General features: G+C 33.3%; 4 non-coding genes across 4 annotated transcripts; 2 read left to right on the forward strand and 2 right to left on the reverse strand.

Moving 5' to 3' along the window:
• Window positions 1-4806: 4806 nt before the first annotated feature.
• TRNAT-AGU (transfer RNA threonine (anticodon AGU)) lies at window positions 4807-4880 on the reverse strand. The gene has a single exon. It is a non-coding gene; the product is annotated as a tRNA-Thr (tRNA).
• A 2751-nt stretch (window positions 4881-7631) lies between these two features.
• TRNAT-AGU (transfer RNA threonine (anticodon AGU)) lies at window positions 7632-7705 on the forward strand. Its single transcript has one exon. It is a non-coding gene; the product is annotated as a tRNA-Thr (tRNA).
• Window positions 7706-10862: 3157 nt separating this feature from the next.
• Window positions 10863-10936, forward strand: TRNAT-AGU (transfer RNA threonine (anticodon AGU)). Its single transcript has one exon. It is a non-coding gene; the product is annotated as a tRNA-Thr (tRNA).
• A 2595-nt stretch (window positions 10937-13531) lies between these two features.
• TRNAT-AGU (transfer RNA threonine (anticodon AGU)) lies at window positions 13532-13605 on the reverse strand. The gene has a single exon. It is a non-coding gene; the product is annotated as a tRNA-Thr (tRNA).
• Window positions 13606-20719: the final 7114 nt, after the last annotated feature.

A 20719-nucleotide genomic window follows, 5' to 3' on the forward strand; every position in this document is an offset into this window, starting at 1 on the left:
GGAGAGCAAACAAAATGAATTGACTTTGAACTGATTCAATTTTATCTGTTTAACACTTATAAGAAGGACTCCATATAATACAGCCATATTCTAAGACCGGACGAACCAAGCTAACGAATAGACGTTTGGTCACGTAAGGATCCATAGTAATTTGTATGGGACCAAAGGTGCATTTTCACGAACAATTTCTAAAAACCGCATTTATGGTCAAAGTCTGTTTTATTCTTATAGTACGTTTATATATAGACGGAATTTCTTGGCGTATACATAAAATAAATCCTCATTAAGAAGGTTAACCCTGCAAAAGGCTATAATATAAACATGGCCTTGTACAAAAAATGTTAACTTTGGCACCCCGCCAACTAACGTTATTTACAAAAACTAATGATTTTCGATAGATATGAAGTGTTTTTATTTTTCCATGCAAAAAATATAATGTTGGAACTTTAAAAAATAGTTTCGGTCAAAAATTTCGTGATTGGAACCATAGCACCTGGCCTAACATAGCTGAAGCCAAGGTTTACCCTTTTAGAACACGCGACTTGTGATTATATATTACACAAATTAAATATTTTTGGATAAAATGAAATGTTTTTGGACGTGGCAAAAAATATTGGCCTTAAAAGATAATTTGCGTGGAAGCTGTGGCTATATTTATGTTAAAAAAATGCTTACATTTTTACTAAAAATGCGTTGAAGCCAACTTGTTTTTTTTTTTTTTTTTTTTTGTCTCCCGATTTTCTGATTAAACCACACTTCTGACGATTTTCCTGTCAAATTAAAGTAGAAGCAATCTAAATAAGGATAATCTCACTAGTGTATTTGTTTTCAAAATTTGATCTGCTTCTACCATTAAATGCTGCTGTCATTTTGAAGCCAGATTTACAGCGTTTGTTGAAATGTTCTTCTAATATCATTCCGCAAACAGGTTTTTCAAAAAATCATATATAAAATTGTAAAACTCGCATTCTGAGTTATATGTGTCGTGAATGTAGTCTACACAATTTCATAGAAATCTGTATCCACATTTTGTGCGAACATTTTTCTAAAGATCATATTTTTCGGGTCTAATATTTACAATTGTCATTCGTTCTCCTCCTACTCGATTGCAAATCTTAAATTTTACGTTCCGGATCTAATAAATCATTCCCCGTGAAAAGCTATCTACTAAAACGCGAGTTACGAGAATTCCAAAATAGAAAAATCACTTAAGACTTTTTTTGAAAATATCGCGCATTTTATCGCGTTTTCTGCGGGTCGTTTCCTCTGCAATGAAAAAACTAGCATCTTCGTTTTAGCCGAAACAGAGATTTGAAAACTTCACTTATAAGGGAGCTACATTCATTTTATCCCAAAAAATAGATATATATCGATGTAGATTTTCATGGTGTCACTGAAACCGGATGCGGGCAAAAATTGTATGCACTTTCCGCAAATTACCAATATGTTATAGGGTTTTTAATGTTAAGGTGCAGCCGATGCTACATCTTAGCCTCCAAACTAAATTTCGAAAAATATATATGATATATATGAAAGATATGGTCTTGCTGTACATGAAAATCACATGCGGACAAAATGTGCATTCCGCGAAATCCGAGTAACATTTTACATTTATTATGCAAACATCTCGCTGAAGTCACTTCGAGAGAAGTTTATAGTAACTCATTAAAATAATTAGCGTTTTTATAATATTTTCTTTCTTAAAAGCCGAAATAAAACCGCCATAACTTTTGTCCGCAAAAACCAAAAATTGGCTCGTGAGCAGATTCGTACTGGGGAATTTTTTTCTTAAACTATATACCAAAAATCTTTGATTTTTGAAATTTAATATGAAATAATTGACAATATTTGTGATATACACTTTGATAAGATCATAAATGTGCCTCATCGAAATAACGGTTTCAGACCCCAAGTATGTTTGAACGAAATTCGTTTCAGACAATTTGGAGTTGATTTAGCCATGCCTGTCTGCCTGTCTGGCTGGCTGTTAACTACAACTCTCGAACGGAGCAACCGATCCGAACCAAATGTTGCAATATGTTTCCCAAACTTGGTTTAAGTTACATCGGTCCACTTCTTCAGGTACCCCACGAAAAATCAAAATTTTTTCTAAACTTACTGCTTCATTTCTGACATAATAAAAATAAAAGAATAAAGAAGGCCGAGCAAATTTCGAACTGGGTTGCCCTTTTCTTTTTTATTATTTTATCAGAAGCAAGCAAGGCAAGTACATACTTCCTGAAATAATGACCTAAAAGCTCCAAGAAACCCGGACGACACCAACTAAAATGGAAAATCCGCAAGATAACTCTCGCAGTTATCTCTCAGGTTGGAATATGGACTATATCGGTCCCGTCATTAAGGTACCTCCCACACAAAGTTTGGAAAAGTGCAGATTGAGGACTCGTCTCTGATCTATTTGAATTTTTTTGCAGAAGGTTGTTTAAACGGTCCTTATAACAACGGTCCATACTTTCTGAGATAATGGAGCTAAAGCTCCAAAAACCTTACTTAATAATAATAATTGTTCCACAAACATCCCACAAGGGACAAGAGAGACTTCTCTCATATCAATGAGTGCACCCTCCTTACACATATTAAAATTGATAGAGTGTAAGCTAACTCTCAACATTTACAAAAATTTCTTCCAAACTTAGTTTAACGTAATTTAATATTTCGATATCTCTCTGAATCAGAAGTTTGCTTACTACAAATTTTTGGTATATGGGCAAAAATTCGTAAAATTGAGTTTTCCATTTTAAAAAAAATTAAAACAAAATTAATTAGGCATGAATGATTTTTGGTACCTAGGCTAAGAAAAAAATCGTCATTCCAAATCTATTTTTGTAACATAATTAACTTGAATGTTTAGAAAAAAAATCTAAAAAAATCGCGGCTTGATATAATAAGCTGTTATAAGTCATTACCTTTAACTGACTTCGTACTGTTTGCGATGATGAAAAAATAATCCCGAAATGTCTAAATGAATTCGAGAAAAATCAAATTTATGACAAAATATTACGTATTTGAAAAGGTATTTTGTGAAAATAGTAGAGCCATTGCTTATAAAATATATATAAAAAATTTCAACATTTATTTTGTATTATAGTTGACCTTTGGACTTACTCTTCTTAATATTTTTGTTCGGCTTGAGGTCAAGCCAAACAAAAATATTAAGAAGGAAAAAATTTGCTCTTTTCGTCAAAATTTCGTGCAATAATGATGATAACCAATTTTTACCTACCTGTTTTCGCACATTTTAAACAGACGTATCGCTCTATTTATATATTAAAGGTGAAATGACATATTCAAATCGCGTTTTAATACGCGACATTTTCAAAAATATTTTTTGTACATTTTCGAAATTTGAGGGGTATCACATCCATCGACCTAATTGAAATCCTTCAATAAGACGAGCCATGGCTTATTAGATTCAGAATGCAAAAAAACTAAATTCACGCGTGTTTCCACGGTAATCGTATGACAGTTGTAAAATTTTAACCAAATATATATATATATATATATATATATATATATATATATATATAAGGAGGTGGCTTTGGAATAGTATCCGAATATGTACGAAAAGTACTAAATGGAATTAAAATTGGTACAATTTGGATTAGGGTGAACGGATTGAGCTGGAATCCTAACATTTGGAATTAAGATTACTGTTGGAGTGTAGGATTAAGGGAGTTGTGGAAATTCGTACTTATGGGAACGAAAAGTACTAAATATGGTACAATTTGGATTTGGGTGAACCAATAGAGCTGGAATGCTTAAATTTGGAATAAAGATTGCCGTCGGACTGTATGATTAAGGGAGTTGTGGAAATTCGTAGCTATGGGTATGAGAAGTACTTAAGGGTACTAAATTTGTTACAATTTGGATTTGGTGAACGAATAGAGATGGAATCCTGAAATTTGGAATTAAGATTACTGTCGAAGTGTGGGATTGAGGGAGTTGTGGATATTCGTAGTTATGGGTACAGAAAGTACTAAATTTGGTACAATTTGGATTTGGGTGAACCAATAGAGTTGGAATCCTTAAATTTTGGAACAAATAATGCCGTTGGAGTGTAGTACTAAGGTTGTTGTGGAAATTCGTACTTATGGGTACGAAAAGTACTTATCGGTACTAAATTTGGTACACTTTGAAATTATGATTGCTATTGGCTTGTAGGATTGAGGAAGTTTTGTAATTTGTACTTTTGTGTGCAAAGAGTACTAAATGGTACTAAATTTGCTACATTTTGGACTTGGGTGAACGAATGGAGATGGAATTCTGAAATTTGAAATCATGATTACTGTCGAAGTGTAGGATTGAGGGAGTTGTGAAAATTCTTACTTATAGGTACGAAAAGTAAAGTAACTAAACGGTACTAAATTTGGCGCAATTTGAATTTGGGTGAACGAATAGAAACGGAATCCTGAAATTTGAAATTGCTGTTGGCTTGTAGGTTTGAATAGTACTAAATTTGCTACAATTTGGATTTGGGTGATCGAATAGAGATGGAATTCTGAAATTTGAAATCATGATCACTGTCGAAGTGTAGGACTAAGGGAGTTGTGGAAGTTCGTACTTATGGGTACTAAAAGTACTAATCGGTACTAAATTTGGTTAAGAGGGGTTAATCGGGTGGACAAGGAAGATTGATAGTGTATGGACCGCTTTACTCTCTGATTAGGAAGTGTTCGTACTCACCCATTATTTTATAAAAATATAAGTTAAAATGCTTACAACGATACGCTATTGGGCAAGTAGTTGACATCCAAATGTCAAAACGGAAAACATAGAAGAATTCTTAGGCCCCGGCGAGATTCGAACTCACGATCTCCTGTTTACTAGACAGGCGCTTTAACCAACTAAGCCACGGCGCCCTCACATTCCATATTTGATACAAAAATAATCGCAATCAATATTGCTATTGGTCTACTTATTATTGATGCGTACGTTTTAAAATCATTTGTATGGATAATTTGGTCTAAAAAGACAACAGCAATAGATAATACATTTTTGTATTATGAAAATGTTGACTAACTTATTGAAATTGATAAAGCAACATTAGTTATTTTTCGATATAATCCCGTATCAGTATGTGGTTCCTGCATCGTTTCAAGTGGGTAAATAGAAATACGCAGGGCATACATTATAAGACTGTTTTCGGTCAGATATCTAAAAACTTCAAAATATCAGTCAGTATTACTATACAGGCGGTATTTCTATATCCCTGTAAAATGATACTTCGGGTTCCTAGTGGTAAAATTATGGACAAAGGTAAAAAGCCATCGACTGTAACAAGAATGCAACATTGAAAAAATTGATTTCTGGAATAGAAGGGGGACAAATGAGTCGTCTTTGGAAATAAAAAGCTTCAATTTGAACTTCACAAATGCAAAATTGCAATCTTGGATGTATAAATAGGAGCTCCAAATGGCGAAAATTGTCTAGCAATAACAACAACATCTAATATGCCTGAGGATGTTAGCCTAACCAGCTAACGAAACGATCGTCGCATAATGGTTGATGTGTGTGTGTAGGACTTCCCTAGATATCAATTTTTCAATGTAATCTCCTTAAGTCATAAAAAGCTCGATTAATTAAATTAGGTAAACATTTTATTTTAGCCACATATAACAGCATCGCTGATGTCTTTTTTTAATTCAAGGTGTGGGAGCTTCAAGTAACAAACAGAATTAATTTGTCTCTTTAATAGCATATAACTTCTAGAAGGAGATTACTGCTAGATTTTTAAAATTATACGCTTTGGTAGACAGTGGTAGAAATTATACGCTTTGGTAGACATAAACTTTAAACATATTTCGATGAAATGAACTGTTTTAGCACGATACACAGAGGGATTTTAGAAAAAAAACTATTTGCGCGGAAACTGTGGCTACTTTAGGGTAAAAAACTAGGGAAAAATGTGTTGAAGCAAACATGTTTTTTTTTTTTGTTTTGTTCAATATTTATTTTGAAAATTGTGAGAAATTCAGTTTTAGTTTTTTGTGGGGATTTTCAGACTTAAACCACTATAACTTAGCCATTAGATTTAGATTTAGATTTATTGAGACTTTTTGTTTTCAGTAATAAAGTATATAAAACAATTATTGATGAGAATACTTAAAACTATATTCTATTATTTTAATGTCATGACTAAAAGATTTTGCAGCTTGCTTACACATTTAAATGATGATCATTAACAAGTTTGAAAACCTTAATGGGCCCTTCGCGGTTCTTATTCCTGGGATTGAACTGAGCAAAAAAGTCCACTACACCATAGGTCTACGGTGAAAATCGAGCCTCCCGATCTTGACTTTAAGTTTTTTATCCACGTTTTTTGGACATTTTGGCATATAACAGCCAAACCATCGAGATTTTCGATCGAACACAAGCACAACAATTGTAGCCAAGACAGTAACTAAGAACTCTCTAATACATCGCAAAAGCATTGAAACGCTCCTTCAGGCAGTTTTGGGCTTAAGAAGGTGCAAACTTTTCGAAAAATTTCGATAAATGGCACTGTGCTACAAAAGTTGACCAGAAAACTATTCAAGCGTTCTGATGCAAAATTATATCGTGTTGGGATCCATGGACAACGACAATGCCTTTAGTTCGTTTAGGTCACTTCGTTTTATTTTTTATAACGGTAAAAGTAGTGAAAATCTGTGTTTCTTTCATTTTCAAATTTAAACGAACATATCTTCATTCTTTACAAAGGATTTTTTGATCCTTCTTTCTTTTAAAGGTGTGAATAATATCTTTCGAACAAGTTAGTATTTTTTTTAATCGGTTAACAAATGGCTAAGTTATAGTGGTTTAAGTCTGAAAATCCCCAAAAAAACTAAAACTGAATTTCTCACAATTTTCAAAATAAATATTGAACAAAATAAAAAAAAAACATGTTTGCTTCAACACATTTTTCCCTAGTTTTTTACCTTAAAGTGGCTACATTTTCCGCGCAAATAGTTTTTTTCTAAAATCCCTCTGTGTATCGTGCTAAAACAGTTCATTTCATCGAAATATGTTTAAAGTTTTTGTCTACCAAAGCGTATAATTTCTACCACTGTCTACCAAAGCGTATAATTTTAAAAATCTAGCAGTAATCTCCTCCTAGAAGTTATATGCTATTAAAGAGACAAATTAATTCTGTTTGTTACTTGAAGCTCCCACACCTTGAATTAAAAAAAGACATCAGCGATGCTGTTATATGTGGCCAAAATAAAATGTTTACCTTTGTCCATAATTTTACCACTAGGAACCCGAAGAATCATTTTACAGGGATATAGAAATACCGCCTGTATAGTAATACTGACTGATATTTTGAAGTTTTTAGATATCTGACCGAAAACAGTCTTATAATGTATGCCCAGCGTATTTCTATTTACCCACTTGAAACGATGCAGGAACCACATACTGATACGGGATTATATCGAAAAATAACTAATGTTGCTTCATCAATTTCAATAAGTTAGTCAACATTTTCATAATACAAATATGTATTATCTATTGCTGTTGTCTTTTTAGACCAAATTATCCATACAAATGATTTTAAAACGTACGCATCAATAATAAGTAGACCAATAGCAATATTGATTGCGATTATTTTTGTATCAAATATGGAACGTGAGGGCGCCGTGGCTTAGTTGGTTAAAGCGCCTGTCTAGTAAACAGGAGATCGTGAGTTCGAATCTCGCCGGGGCCTAGGAATTCTTCTATGTTTTCCGTTTTGACATTTGGATGTCAACTACTTGCCCAATCGCGTATCGTTGTAAGCATTTTAACTTATATTTTTATAAAATAATGGGTAAGTACGAACACTTCCTAAACAGAGAGTAAAGCGGTCCATACACTATCAATCTTGCTTGTCCACCCGATTAACCCTTTTAACCAAATTTAGTACCGATTAGTACTTTTAGTACCCATAAGTACGAACTTCCACAACTCCCTTAGTCCTACACCTCGACAGTGATCATGATTTCAAATTTCAGAATTCCATCTCTATTCGATCACCCAAATCCAAATTGTAGCAAATTTAGTACTATTCGTACTCATAAGTACGAATTTTCAAAAACTCCCTCAAACCTACAAGCCAACAGCAATTTCAAATTTCAGGATTCCAGCTCAATCCGTTCATCCTAATCCAAATTGTACCAATTTTAATACCATTTAGTACTTTTCGTACACATGCGGATACAATTCCAAAGCCACCTCCTTATATGAACAATACTTCTAAACCTTGATTTTCATTCCAAATTTCAGTCGTTAAGCTTTATTCGTTCACAAAATATGAATTGGGACCAAATTCAGTACATTTTAATACGTTTCGTACGCTTATATTTCGAATATCCAAAAAGGAGTGTAGGATAGACGTACCAATCCTACACTCCATCAGTGACCCTCGCTCCATATTTAGTACTTTTCATGCCGATCTAGTTCGAATTTCCAAGCCTTATTTGACACCTTCGGATCAAGGGTGACCCTCACCCAAGATTTCAAGATTCTAGCTTTAGCCTGGGTGTTGATTGTCAGTCAGGCACTCATCATTACTCAACTCTTTTATAAGTAGAGATAGCCCATTTAACCCACATGTGTAATCGAAAGCCCAACGCGAACGACCCTAACGAAAACTCTCCGATGTTTTTTTTTTTTTAATTTTTGTCAAAAGGTAGCGTTTGTTGCGCTGATTACGGAAATGTATAATTTTCATTTTTCGCCGGTTATTTGACCCGAAAGGCCAGGGTATCGTTTGAAAGCTTAAGCAAATACCTTTGTTATTTGAACCGGTTCGCCTCATGATGTTCTTACGCGGTTTAATTCTTCACATGTGTAATTTGACACTTATATCGCGATATCTCAAGAATGGTGACTCCTACTGAAAAGCCATAAAGATCATTATTGTAGACAATTTGTAAGCCTAATTTACTTTACCCAATCTTTGTTAGGTCTTACCGTTTTTGAGAAAAATAAAAAGCTGAATAAGCCTTCCAAAAAATTACCTTTGACCCTGAATAATTTCGTTTGCACATATGGGAGCGATGGATGTTACTTCTACTGGCAAACCCTAGCTTTCCACTAAGTTTTTCCCATATTTCCCCTTATACACATGTCTATTTTGACTGGGCTAATATGTCAATGACATCCCAGCAAAATTTGAAGGAAGGGGTTCTTTGCGATAAAGTGATTTCATGGCATCTTTTGTATTGGTTCAAAGAAAGTCGTGAAAGATCCGATCTCTTCATTAGCATTTGAACCCATGCTAAGGATGTCGTGAAAGATCCGATCTTTTCATCAGCATTTGAACCCATGCAAAGGAAGCCGTGAAAGATCCGATCTTTTCATCAGCATTAAAACCCATTCCTTCGATCCAATAGAGATGAATTTTGTGTTTTTATTTTTACACATTTTCTAAATATATAAGATTAATTATTTACAATAGGCTTGATGTTGTCGGAAATTCGAAATCACAACCAACGTTGTGAAAACTCTCGTCGTAATCATAATGTCATTGTAAAGGGTTGGTGAAAATGACATTCCAAAGCATTGGTGTAAATTACATGATTTGTATCCAATATGAGATTTGTATCTCATATAAAATTCATCGATGAAGATGCTAAAAAGATGACATGCCAGAACACTTTCACCCATGATTAAATGACATCTTTGGCATCAAACATTTTGCTGGGATGGTATAGCCCCACATTAGCATACCCACATAGTCCACGTATTTAGAAGCAAACTCGTGATGCAAAATTAATACATTTACTGATACTTTCTTACTTGTTGAGATATAGAAGTTTAAATTGACAGTGAAAATTCTGTACAACATTTGAACATTGACCGCGATTTATTTAAAAAACTCTCCGCCGATTTTTTTCTTCTCATCTATGAACAGAATCCTCAAAATCTTCTCAGGTGTAAGCACCTTTCATTTCAGGTGCACCGTGTATATCAAAACCTTCCTTGCATAAATGTAAACATTTTAAAACATAAACAAAACAAATCTGTTGTAAATTGGTCGAGTTTTAAATATACTTACGAACGTCATTTCAGTTTTATATACGAGAAAAGTATCTTTGGCAACAACTGCGACTCTACAATACTTTCCGTAAAATACGCCTAAAAAGAATCCTCTGTCTACCAAAGCGTATAATTTTAAAAATGTACCAGTAATCTCCTCCTAGAAGTTATACCCCGTTTACATATAACCGGATTTAACAAACCGACTGGGTTTTAAATGTCAATTCCATTGCTTATATTTCAAACAAATCCTCATAAAGAAGGGTAACCCTGCAAAAAGCTCTAATATAAACAGCATGTTATATGCGATTAAAGAAACGAAATAATTCTGTTTGTTACTTGAAGCTCCCATACCTTGAATTTATAGAAAGTACATCAAATCATAAAGATAGGAAATTAAAATTGTTATGCTTTGGAGGGAACCACAAATGCTTAACTTAAATCAGCGATGCTGTTATATGGGGACATTCATTCATTTTACAGTGATATAGCAATACCGCCTGTATAGTAATACTGACTGATATTTTGAAGTTTCTAGATATCTGTCCGAAAACAGTCTCACAATGTATGCCCTGCGATTTCTATTTACCCACTTGAAATGATGTAGGAACCACATACTGATACGGGATTATCAAAATGTCGAAAAATAACTAATGTTGCTTTATCAATTTCAATAAGTTAGTCAACATTTTCATAAGTAATACAAATATATACTATCTATTACTCTTGTCTTTTTAGACCAAATTATCCATACAAATTATTTTAAAACGTACACATAAAAAATAGGTAAACCAATAGCAATCTTGATTGTGATTATTTTTGTATCAAATATGGCACGTGACGGCGCCGTGGCTTAGTTGGTTAAAGCGCCTGTCTAGTAAACAGGAGATCGTGAGTTCGAATCTCGCCGGGGCCTAAAAATGTAGTTTCCTTTTGCAACATAAGAGAAATTCTAAATATTCGATGTTTTCCGTTTTTACATTTGGATATCAACTACTTGCCCAACCGCGTATCGTCGTAAGCATTTTAAGTTATACCTTTATAAAATAATGGGTAAGTAAGAGAACTTTCTAAACAGAGAGTAATACATACGGTCCTGTTCTGGCATTCACCTCACCAGTACAAGTTAAAAGCGCACACTCAAAAAAATGTCTGCACTATGGTTTCACACTGCACTATGGTTTCAATCAGGAAATTTTTGGCCAAAACTATATTTTTTAGTTTAAAAATCTTTTTTGAGCAGAATAATAAAAAACACTTCAATTCAATCGAAAATAATTAGTATTTGTAAACACCGTTAGTTGGGGCAGTGACAAAATTGATACTTTTTTGTATGAACATAAAAAAAATTTGTATTGAAAAATATGCTCTTTTGTTGTGTTGTGTCGTTGCATAAATATACCGAATTGAGACCAGAGTTATTATGAATAGGGAAGCTGACGGTGAGTACTTTCATAATATTTAAAAAAGAACGAAAAGTTTTGTTAAATTAGCGTAGTAAAATCAATGTTTATATGTATTTTGAAAATTATTTTATATACATATTTTTAAATATATTTAAACTTTATAAAAAATGTCCACTGCCAAATCGTTTTTGGAAACTAGCAGAGGGAGTGTACTAATATATTCAGAAGTAAATTCTTGCTCAAATTTGCCACAGTTAAAATAAAGTGGATTTTTGTATTTTAAGATTGGTAAATTGTTTATAAAAAACTGTTGTGACTGTAATTACAACATTTTCAACTGTAATTCAGAAAATAGCAGTTGTAATTCAGAAATTCCATTTGAAATTCAGATATTTTATTTGTAATTCAGAAATTCTATTTGAAATTCAGATATTTTATTTGTAATTCAGATATTCCATTTGAAGTTCAGATATTTTATTTGTATTCAGATATTCCATTTAAAATTCAGATATTCAATTTGATATTCAGAATTTACGTTTGATATTCAGAATATTTCATTTGAAATTCAGAAAATGAAATGTAATTTAAATTTGATATTGTTTATATATCGTCATAAAGTAATTCTGAATTTCAATAAAAAATTTTATGAATTTCAAATGAAACATCTGAATTTCAAATGGAAATAAAATATTTGAATAAAATATCTGAATTTCAAATAGAATTTCTAAATTACAAATGGAATTTCTGAATTAAAAATAAGATATCAGAATTTCAAATGGAATTTCTGAATTACAACTGCTATTTTCTGAATTACAGTTGAAAATTGAAATATAACTGTAATAAACACATTTATCAACCGATTTTCTTTTAAATTAATATTTCGGGGTTTGAGAATGCAGAAAACAAGTCCGTATCATGTTTGTTTGTTTTTTTTTTGAGGGTACAGCCTGATTCACAGGGGTTTAGCGACATTTTATAACAGATTCGGGTATAATTTGGTATTTCAACGTTTTGGAAGGTAAGAATCCTTTGTACCAAAAACTATTAAAATATGTCAATGGTTTAGACCCCATACAACGGGACCAACCTGTTCAAAGTTTGTGGGCGACAAAACTTAAGGGTTGCTGTTCTTACACATTTATTATAAATAATAATTAATTTTAGTAGAAAGAAAGTAGTTTTGGCCAAAAAATTCTAGATTTGCGACTATAGTGCACTGTTATTTTCTTACTGAGAGCCTGGTGTATTCCTGTTTTTATACAAATAACGGAATTTGACCGCCAAAATAAGGCTTTGACAAAAATTTAATATATGTATATTAATAAGATGTATGCGAAAATTCAAGCCACGAAAAGAACAAATTCACGTAAAAAATCAATTTTTCTTGAAATGTCACAATCCACCTTTAAATTTGTAGGCAAAATAGTTGTTTACTTTTTTGTGCACATGAAATAAAAATAGAAAAATTTGAAAGTTCTAGGGCGGCCCAAAAAAGTGACAAAATTGTTTTTTTTTTTTTTTTTTTTTTTTGAAATTAAACTATTTTCCAATCGATGAAGTAGATTTACCAGTAGTGGAATTCTGTAACTCATTTTTTGAATTACCGACAAAAATCGGTAAAATTAAAATTCGGTAATTAACGAAATTTTTCGGTAAGTTAACAACCAATATAAAGCTGTCGCGAAGTCCTGCCGATAACAACAGCGTTGTCAACTTTTGTTAATACTTTTCATTCATTGTTCATTGTTGTGTCTAAAAACGAGTCCTAAATTTTTTTTTTTTTTTTTTTTTTTTTGAAATAGTGGCCTTTAGAGCGATTTCCTGAAAATTCGCCTTTGGCCCCTATACAAGGTATTATGGAAATAAAGATCGATCAAGGTGCAAGGGTTATCGTTAACCGATCATCACAATTTTTTTTGTAGAAATCGTTTTTTAGCCACAATAATGAACTGGTAAATTTTTTTCATCGATTGGGCCATAAATGCGGCAACATCAACACGATATGATAAGTGGCCCCAAACTGCAACTAAGCAAAAATGTTTGATCTTTTATGGGGAATGAATATTTAGTATTCCTCCTATGTTGCAAACGGAAACTACATTTTTAGGCCCCGGCGAGATTCGGACTCACGATCTCCTGTTTACTAGACAGGCGCTTTAACCAACTAAGCCACGGCGCCACCACATCGGCGTAGTATTTCAATTTAACTACATTCGTGAAAAGTCCAAAAGGCTAAAGATAAAATATGTTACAGGAATCTTTTTCTATTGTAATATCACAAAAGTGTTATATTCACGCTGAAATTATAGCCCCGAAATAAGGGAAAATTAATTGCTAAATTCGAATTATGGTATATTATCCGTTTTTGTGGAGGCAGGCGGCATTACGGATAATCGATTTTGACAGATAATGGTGTCAACGCTTTTCAGCGGCTTTTGAACACATTTTTTAATAAAAATGGCATAATATCGTACACATTTGCAAAATGATATTTAACGGTGCTATTTTTATTATATTGGTTTAAGGATAGAAATGAAATAAAATTAAGAATTCAAGAATTTACATCTGCATAAAAATATTTCGAGAACATAAAGCTATTTATGCTTGCCTTGGATGTTATTGTGATCCCATGAATGCACAAAATGTGTGAAACAGGAGAACTTCTTTATCAAATTAATTGAAAGGTGTGTTTTTACTCCCGGATAATGAAGTTTTTAATGGATAATAGAGCAATCGAAACAAGACCATCATTTATTTTCTATAATGGAGGATCCTGAAAAATCGATTTATGGATAATCGAGGCTCAACTGTATTTATCATTTTATTTATTTATTTATAAAATTTATCTTATATTAAATTAAATATAAGATAATTTGGAAGAATAGCATTAGCAGTTTAGGCCATCGGCTACATATATTTATTATATTTTTGACAATTAGATGATGGCTAATCAAAAATTTTAGAAATAAACCGGAATACTCGTTGTCGACTTTTAGATATCCTATAAGGATATAAGGACTAATATTGGATTCTGGATTGTGAGAACGCTTAGAGACAGCGATGATGATGGCGTGTCAAATATGAATTCCAATTTTCTCCAAGTCGGACGGAAAAGGTTAAGATATGGGATCTCCATACTGGGTCTCAGTGAAGTACGTTGAAACGGTTCAGGTGAATATAACTCTCACAACAGTAACACCAATTTCCTATATTCTGGGAAACCTATTGGCAGTAAACATAATATGCGTCATGGGTAATTTAAATGCAAACGTTGGCTCCGACAATACCTCACTACACCATGTAATGGGCAAGCACGGCTTGGGAACTCGAAATGATAATGGAGAACGGTTCATGGACTTTTGCAACGCACGAAGAATATAGAAAGATGACCAGTTGAAACGTCCGCAGAAGCTTGCAGTGTACCGAATGAACATATTAACTCGGTAAAAAAAAAACAATTTTATTGGCAAACTGCGAGAAGAAACATCGAGAACAAATGGTGAACGTAACGGCTGCAGGAAAATGGAACAAAACCAGAGACATATTAATGAAATGCGCAAAAATACTCTGGGTCCTCTGACTAAAGGCAGACAAATATGGATGACGGACGAAACATGGAACATCATTCAAAATCGATTGGATCTAATGGAGAAAATCCACTCGCGGGAAAACATTAGTCCAATATAAGTTAGAATATCGATCCCTCCATAAAGTAGTGCAGCGTTCAGTCAGAAGAGACAAACGAAGTCATAACATTGTTGACTCCCGGACAGTATTTAGGATCACCAATGAATTGATAAACCGCAATATACTTAAGATGAGACAGGAAATCTTCTTAACACCGACGAAGAGCAACTATCTCACTGGAGGCAACACTTTTTAAACCTTTTGAATGTGGAAATTAATTGTGAACATCATATCGATTTTGATTCCAGCATCTGTGATGTAAATTCAAGGATACGAGCAACAAATCCAAGCTTATGTGAAGTCACGTATATAGTATAATTTCAATAACTCGGTCAATTTTGATCGAATAGCCTTCAAATTTAATATGTAATATTTTCTTGGGCTCATGAGTAGTTCTACCGATTCTCACAAAAATCGCATCAGATTTGGATATAGTCCCCATATATATCTTTCCCCGATTTTGCTATAACTCGGTCAATTTTAATCGAACAGCCTTCAAATTTTATATGTGATATTTTCTTATGCCCCCGAGTAGTTTCACCGATTTTCGTAAAAATCGGTTCAGATTTGGATATAGCTCCCATATATAACTTTCCCCGATTTTGCTATAAATCCCTCAATTTTTGATGAATAGCCTTCAAATTTAACATGGTATGTTTCCTCAGGCCACTGTTCAGTTTTACCGATGTTGATTTGATTTCGCAAAAATCGGTACAGATTACGAAATAGGCTCTATATATATCTTTCACCGATTTTGCTATAAATCGATCAATTTTTGAAACATAGCCTTCAAATTTAACATGGGATGTTTTCTTAAAGCCTTTTTCAGTTTCACCGATTTTGACAAAAATCGGTTTAGATTTGGATATATCTCTCATATATATTTTCACTAAACACGCAATGTATGTGAGATATTGGTTAAATAAGAAAAAATGTTCAAACCTGAACCGATATGGACCAAAGTTGATTTTTTTCATTCCTGTGCCCTCATAAGTACTTGTGCAAACATTCATCAACCTAGGTCAAAGGTAAAACTGAACAGATCCTGAGGAACATCCCATGTTAAATTTGAAGGCTATTCATCAAAAATTGAGCGAATTATAGCAAAATCGTGGGAAGATATATATGGGGGCTATATCCAAATCTGAACCGATTTTTACGAAAATCGGTGAATCTATTCAGCGGCCTAAGAAAATATCGCACATTACATTTGAAGGCTATTCGATTAAAATTGACCGAGTTATAGCAAAATCGTGGGAAGATATATATGGGGGCATATCCAAATCTGAACCGATTTTTACGAAAATAGGTGTAGCTATTCAGGGGCCTAAGAAAATAACACGAACTAAATTTGAAGGCTATCCGATCAAAATTGAACAAGTTGTAGCTAAATCGGGAAAAGATATATATGGGGATTATATAAAATCTGAACCGATATATCTCAGAAGGTTGCAGGGATGGCAGAAAGTTTTTGCACATTTCGCTTCGGAAGAGATGTCCAATTAACAGAAAACAAGAGCCGAGGTGGCAATCAAAAGATCTGCTCTACTAAATAATAAGAATTTGAATTTTTTTTATCAAATTTAAATTTTGATTTCTTGATAACGGTACATTGCTCACGTGCAGTTGATGTCAACTTTTTGTACTAAAATTTTATATTTATAGCCCACCCATCAAATCCCCATCCAAAACTTTTAATTTTATCGACAAACTTTTCAGAAAATGTTATTTTAAAAATTGTCTAATTTGCATATGATTACCGCTTTAGATTACCTGGGAAATATTTTTCATATTTCAAGGGCTATAATTTCATTATGGATGCACATATCGACAAAATTCTTTCAGATTCGTTGTATGGGATGTGTTTAATGTAAGAAAAAATCATGAACATATGTAAAAGTTAACATCACAATTTTTGATTTTTGTCCACGAAGCAACACTGTGCGCCATCTCCACACATAATAGTCGAGTAAGCCGTGCGATAGAACAGTGATAGTAACCCCTTGAGACTGTCAAGCACTCCACGCTGTTTGAGTTATCGAGCAGACTACGCTCCGGCCAAGTTTGAAACGTTGGATAATAAATTATATGTTTGGACCCCTGTCGTACTGTCTAACCTATAACGTATGCGGATGATTGTGCGAACTTGGTGTCGGGTGCCTTTCCTGATGACATTTGTGAATGGATGAACTCATTTTTGTCTGATCTTACCAACCTTTTCCACGCGAGGGATATACAAATACCAGCCAATAAATCTATGGATATTTTGTTGAGGTGAATTTAATGGTCGATGGGAGCAGAACCATGATCAAGCAGGTTTAAGAAATATTCACAAGAATTCAGTCGCAGATTCAATAAACAACTATCTATCGTCTGCATGCGGTCCTCGGAGAATATGCACCATTTATCTCAGATGAGGAGCGTCAGCTGTCAGGACAAAACAGAGTATTTTTGGCTCAATACGCTCGGGATGGTGCTGCCGTCTAAATTTCTATAGGGCAAGGTTTCATTACACAAAACATCTGCTCAGCATCAAATCTACTAAGAAACTTCAATATGTAGCCCACATTCATTAAGCAGAAAGATGAACATATAAACTACTGTTACAACAACAAACTGCAATTATAATTTTGATGATAATTAAATTATAGTTATTTCGTTAATTGAATAAATAAAAAAACATGAAAATCATATTTCAATACAGCATTTTCCGAACAAGACGTGAAAAATTCATGCCAAAGGGTTGGTGAAAATGACATTCCACCGAGTTAGTGAAGATGACATGCTTAGGATCTGGAAATGAATTGCATCTTTTGGGGGTCACGCTCTTGTAAAAAGAATGAGTGAAGATGCTAAAAAATTACATTCCATTTCACTTGCACCCATTCTTGAATAGCATCTTTGTCAATTACTGGATTGAAGATTGCTCAAAAAATTAAGTGAGTGAATCACCCTGTGCCTTGGTTTGTGCCTTCGCTTCACTGGGTGTTAAACATATTTTAATTCACAATAACACTATCATATTGTAGTATGTATTTCAGTACAATCCCAGCAAAAAGTTTGCATCCGCGGATGCCGTTGAATCACTACAAGTGTACAGTACATTTGCCGTTGGAATACATCTTTTCCTATGAATTCACTTATGAATTTTACAAGAGAGCGCGCAGCTAGGATGCACTCCATTTTGCTTCCACAGCACACAGCTAGGATGCACTCCGTTTTCGATCCAAATCACAACTTTTTATGTAGTATTTTGGATTGAATTTAAAGGCACTCTTCGGATTGTGTTTTTAATCAATCCAAAGCTGCAGTAAAAATGCAAGCTATTGCGAAATATCCCAGAATAAATAAAATGCATTTATTATTTGTGTAAAACAAGAATACAAAGAACTTTATTAAACACAAATTAAAAAAATTTCCATTAAATTGAATCACATTTGAGTTTACTTTCTCCGTTCTCCAATTAATCCAAGCGCATCTGATTTTGCTTCATCATACTAAAGGGTTTTTATGTTGACTTCCCATCACTAGTTCAGCTTTCGACATGGACTCCAACTGCACTTCACTCCATTAACAATTTCCGTCTCGTGAATTACAGCAGAAATGTTCGCAACTTCAGTTTATATTTCTTTATTTTATAACAAACTCTCCGAAATGTATATGTACACTCTTGTTTGTCTTTTGAAGAAATGTGCAGGGATCAACCAACTGGTTTTTTGCTGTATGGATCAGGGATCTCTACAGCAACTGCTTAAAAAAGGTATGTTACGGAGTGCATTTTTCATAACTCTGTTGGACTACATCGAAAGATGTTGTGAAATCATAACTCCAATTGCACAACTTCCAAAATTTTTTGCTGGGATTATGGTGAATTACGTTGTCCGCATTCACAACATCACAACCTGTATTATGGACGTAAACCCATTGAATGGTGTGGCATGGAATCGGAGAGGAATCAGAGAGTTTATAAGTTTATAAGTGTTGGTGTGAATCAGAGAATCAGAGGATATTTTGTTGTTGTTGTTTATTCAGCAGCATTTAACAACAAATTATAATTCGTTAATTTGTTGTTAAATGCTGCTGAATAAACAACAACAATTTTGGGGTTAAATATAAATTAACAAAATCAATTTGAAAGATGCAAACATTCAATACATACATTAATTGTGTTTACTTTATAATATAAAAAAATTCATTATGTCGAAAGAAAATGATTGCGAACGAAAAACACCCAAACTTTGGTTTTCGTGGCAATATTGACTTTGTTTTTCATTTTTTAAATGTAGTTTAAAAGTCCAATATTAAGAAAGATCGTCTAAGTTTTGTATTGGCATCAATTTTGTTACTGAAAGTCTTGCTCGCTGAATTCCAGATAACATCGAAATATCATTTCTCAACGGTGGCAAAACGGCAAAACGGCGTCGTTAATATTGACGTTAAGTGTTCTTTGTTATCCTCTCTTATTACGGATTTGTTTTCCTTTGTTCCTACAGTTCGTAGGAAAATTCATTCGGACGATAGTTGGATTAATACGAATCCTATTAAGTTGGCTCGTTCCCTTCGTAAAATATAGGAACAAAGCGAAGACAATTATTCATCGCGAAAGAAGGAAGTATTACTCGAAGAAATTTAACGGGATGGGTTCGACAGCGTTGTGGCGGTTTTTTAGGGTGTCTGGTTTTACGGGTAATGATGGTATGGCATTTGATTTTGATGTTGATGACATGAACTCTTCCTTTGTGTTTCAGGGGTCGCCGAATGTTATCGATTTTGGTGAACATTTTTCTGATTTTACTAGTAGCTCTGTTCCAGAACCTGCAAGAAGCTACTATTTTTTACTACGATAACATTTTTTCCTTTATGTTATCGGAAAAAATAGTATAAATTAGTAGATTCTTGCAGTACTGGAACATACCAAAAAAATGGGTTTTCCTTTAATTGTGTATGTATAGATGATGTTGTCATTGCCCTTAATAAAATTAAATCTAAGTCTATTGGTATTGATGGGATACCTGTGGATTTCTTGAAAATAGTTTTTCCATATATTTCGGGTCATGTTCTAGATTTTATTAACTCTGTATTGACATCTTCAACTTATCCTTTGGATTGGAAGTGTGCTCGCGTTGTCCCAATACCCAAGACAAGTGTCGTTAGTTGTCCTGATGATCTAAGGCCTATTTCTATACTTCCTGTTCTGTCGAAATTGTGTGAGCACATTTTGAAGGACCAAATACTTTGCTATGTGTCCAGTAGGGTTATGACTTTTTGACATTTTTCCTCAAAAATGATTTCCTGTAGCAGGGATGAATGAACTTTTGCCTACTAATCACTATGCTATCGTTTATTCCATTGAAATATAAAAAAGTTCACGCACAAATCGATTTTAAAAAAATAATTTTTTGAAAAAATATATGAAATGAAAAAAAAAAATTTTTTCAAAATATTATTTTTTGTTGCACGAATGAATAAATATAAGCCTACTAATAACTATAATAACGTTTATTTCATTCAAATATTAAAAAAGTCGCGAAAAAAGTCACTTTGAAAAAATTTTAAATTTTTTGTTTTTTGTTAAAAAAATATATTTTTGAATAAAAGCGTTTACG

Source organism: Musca autumnalis, unplaced genomic scaffold (assembly GCF_047663935.1).
Source record: "Musca autumnalis isolate F117 unplaced genomic scaffold, ASM4766393v1 scaffold_5, whole genome shotgun sequence".
In the NCBI taxonomy this organism is placed as follows: domain Eukaryota; kingdom Metazoa; phylum Arthropoda; class Insecta; order Diptera; family Muscidae; genus Musca; species Musca autumnalis.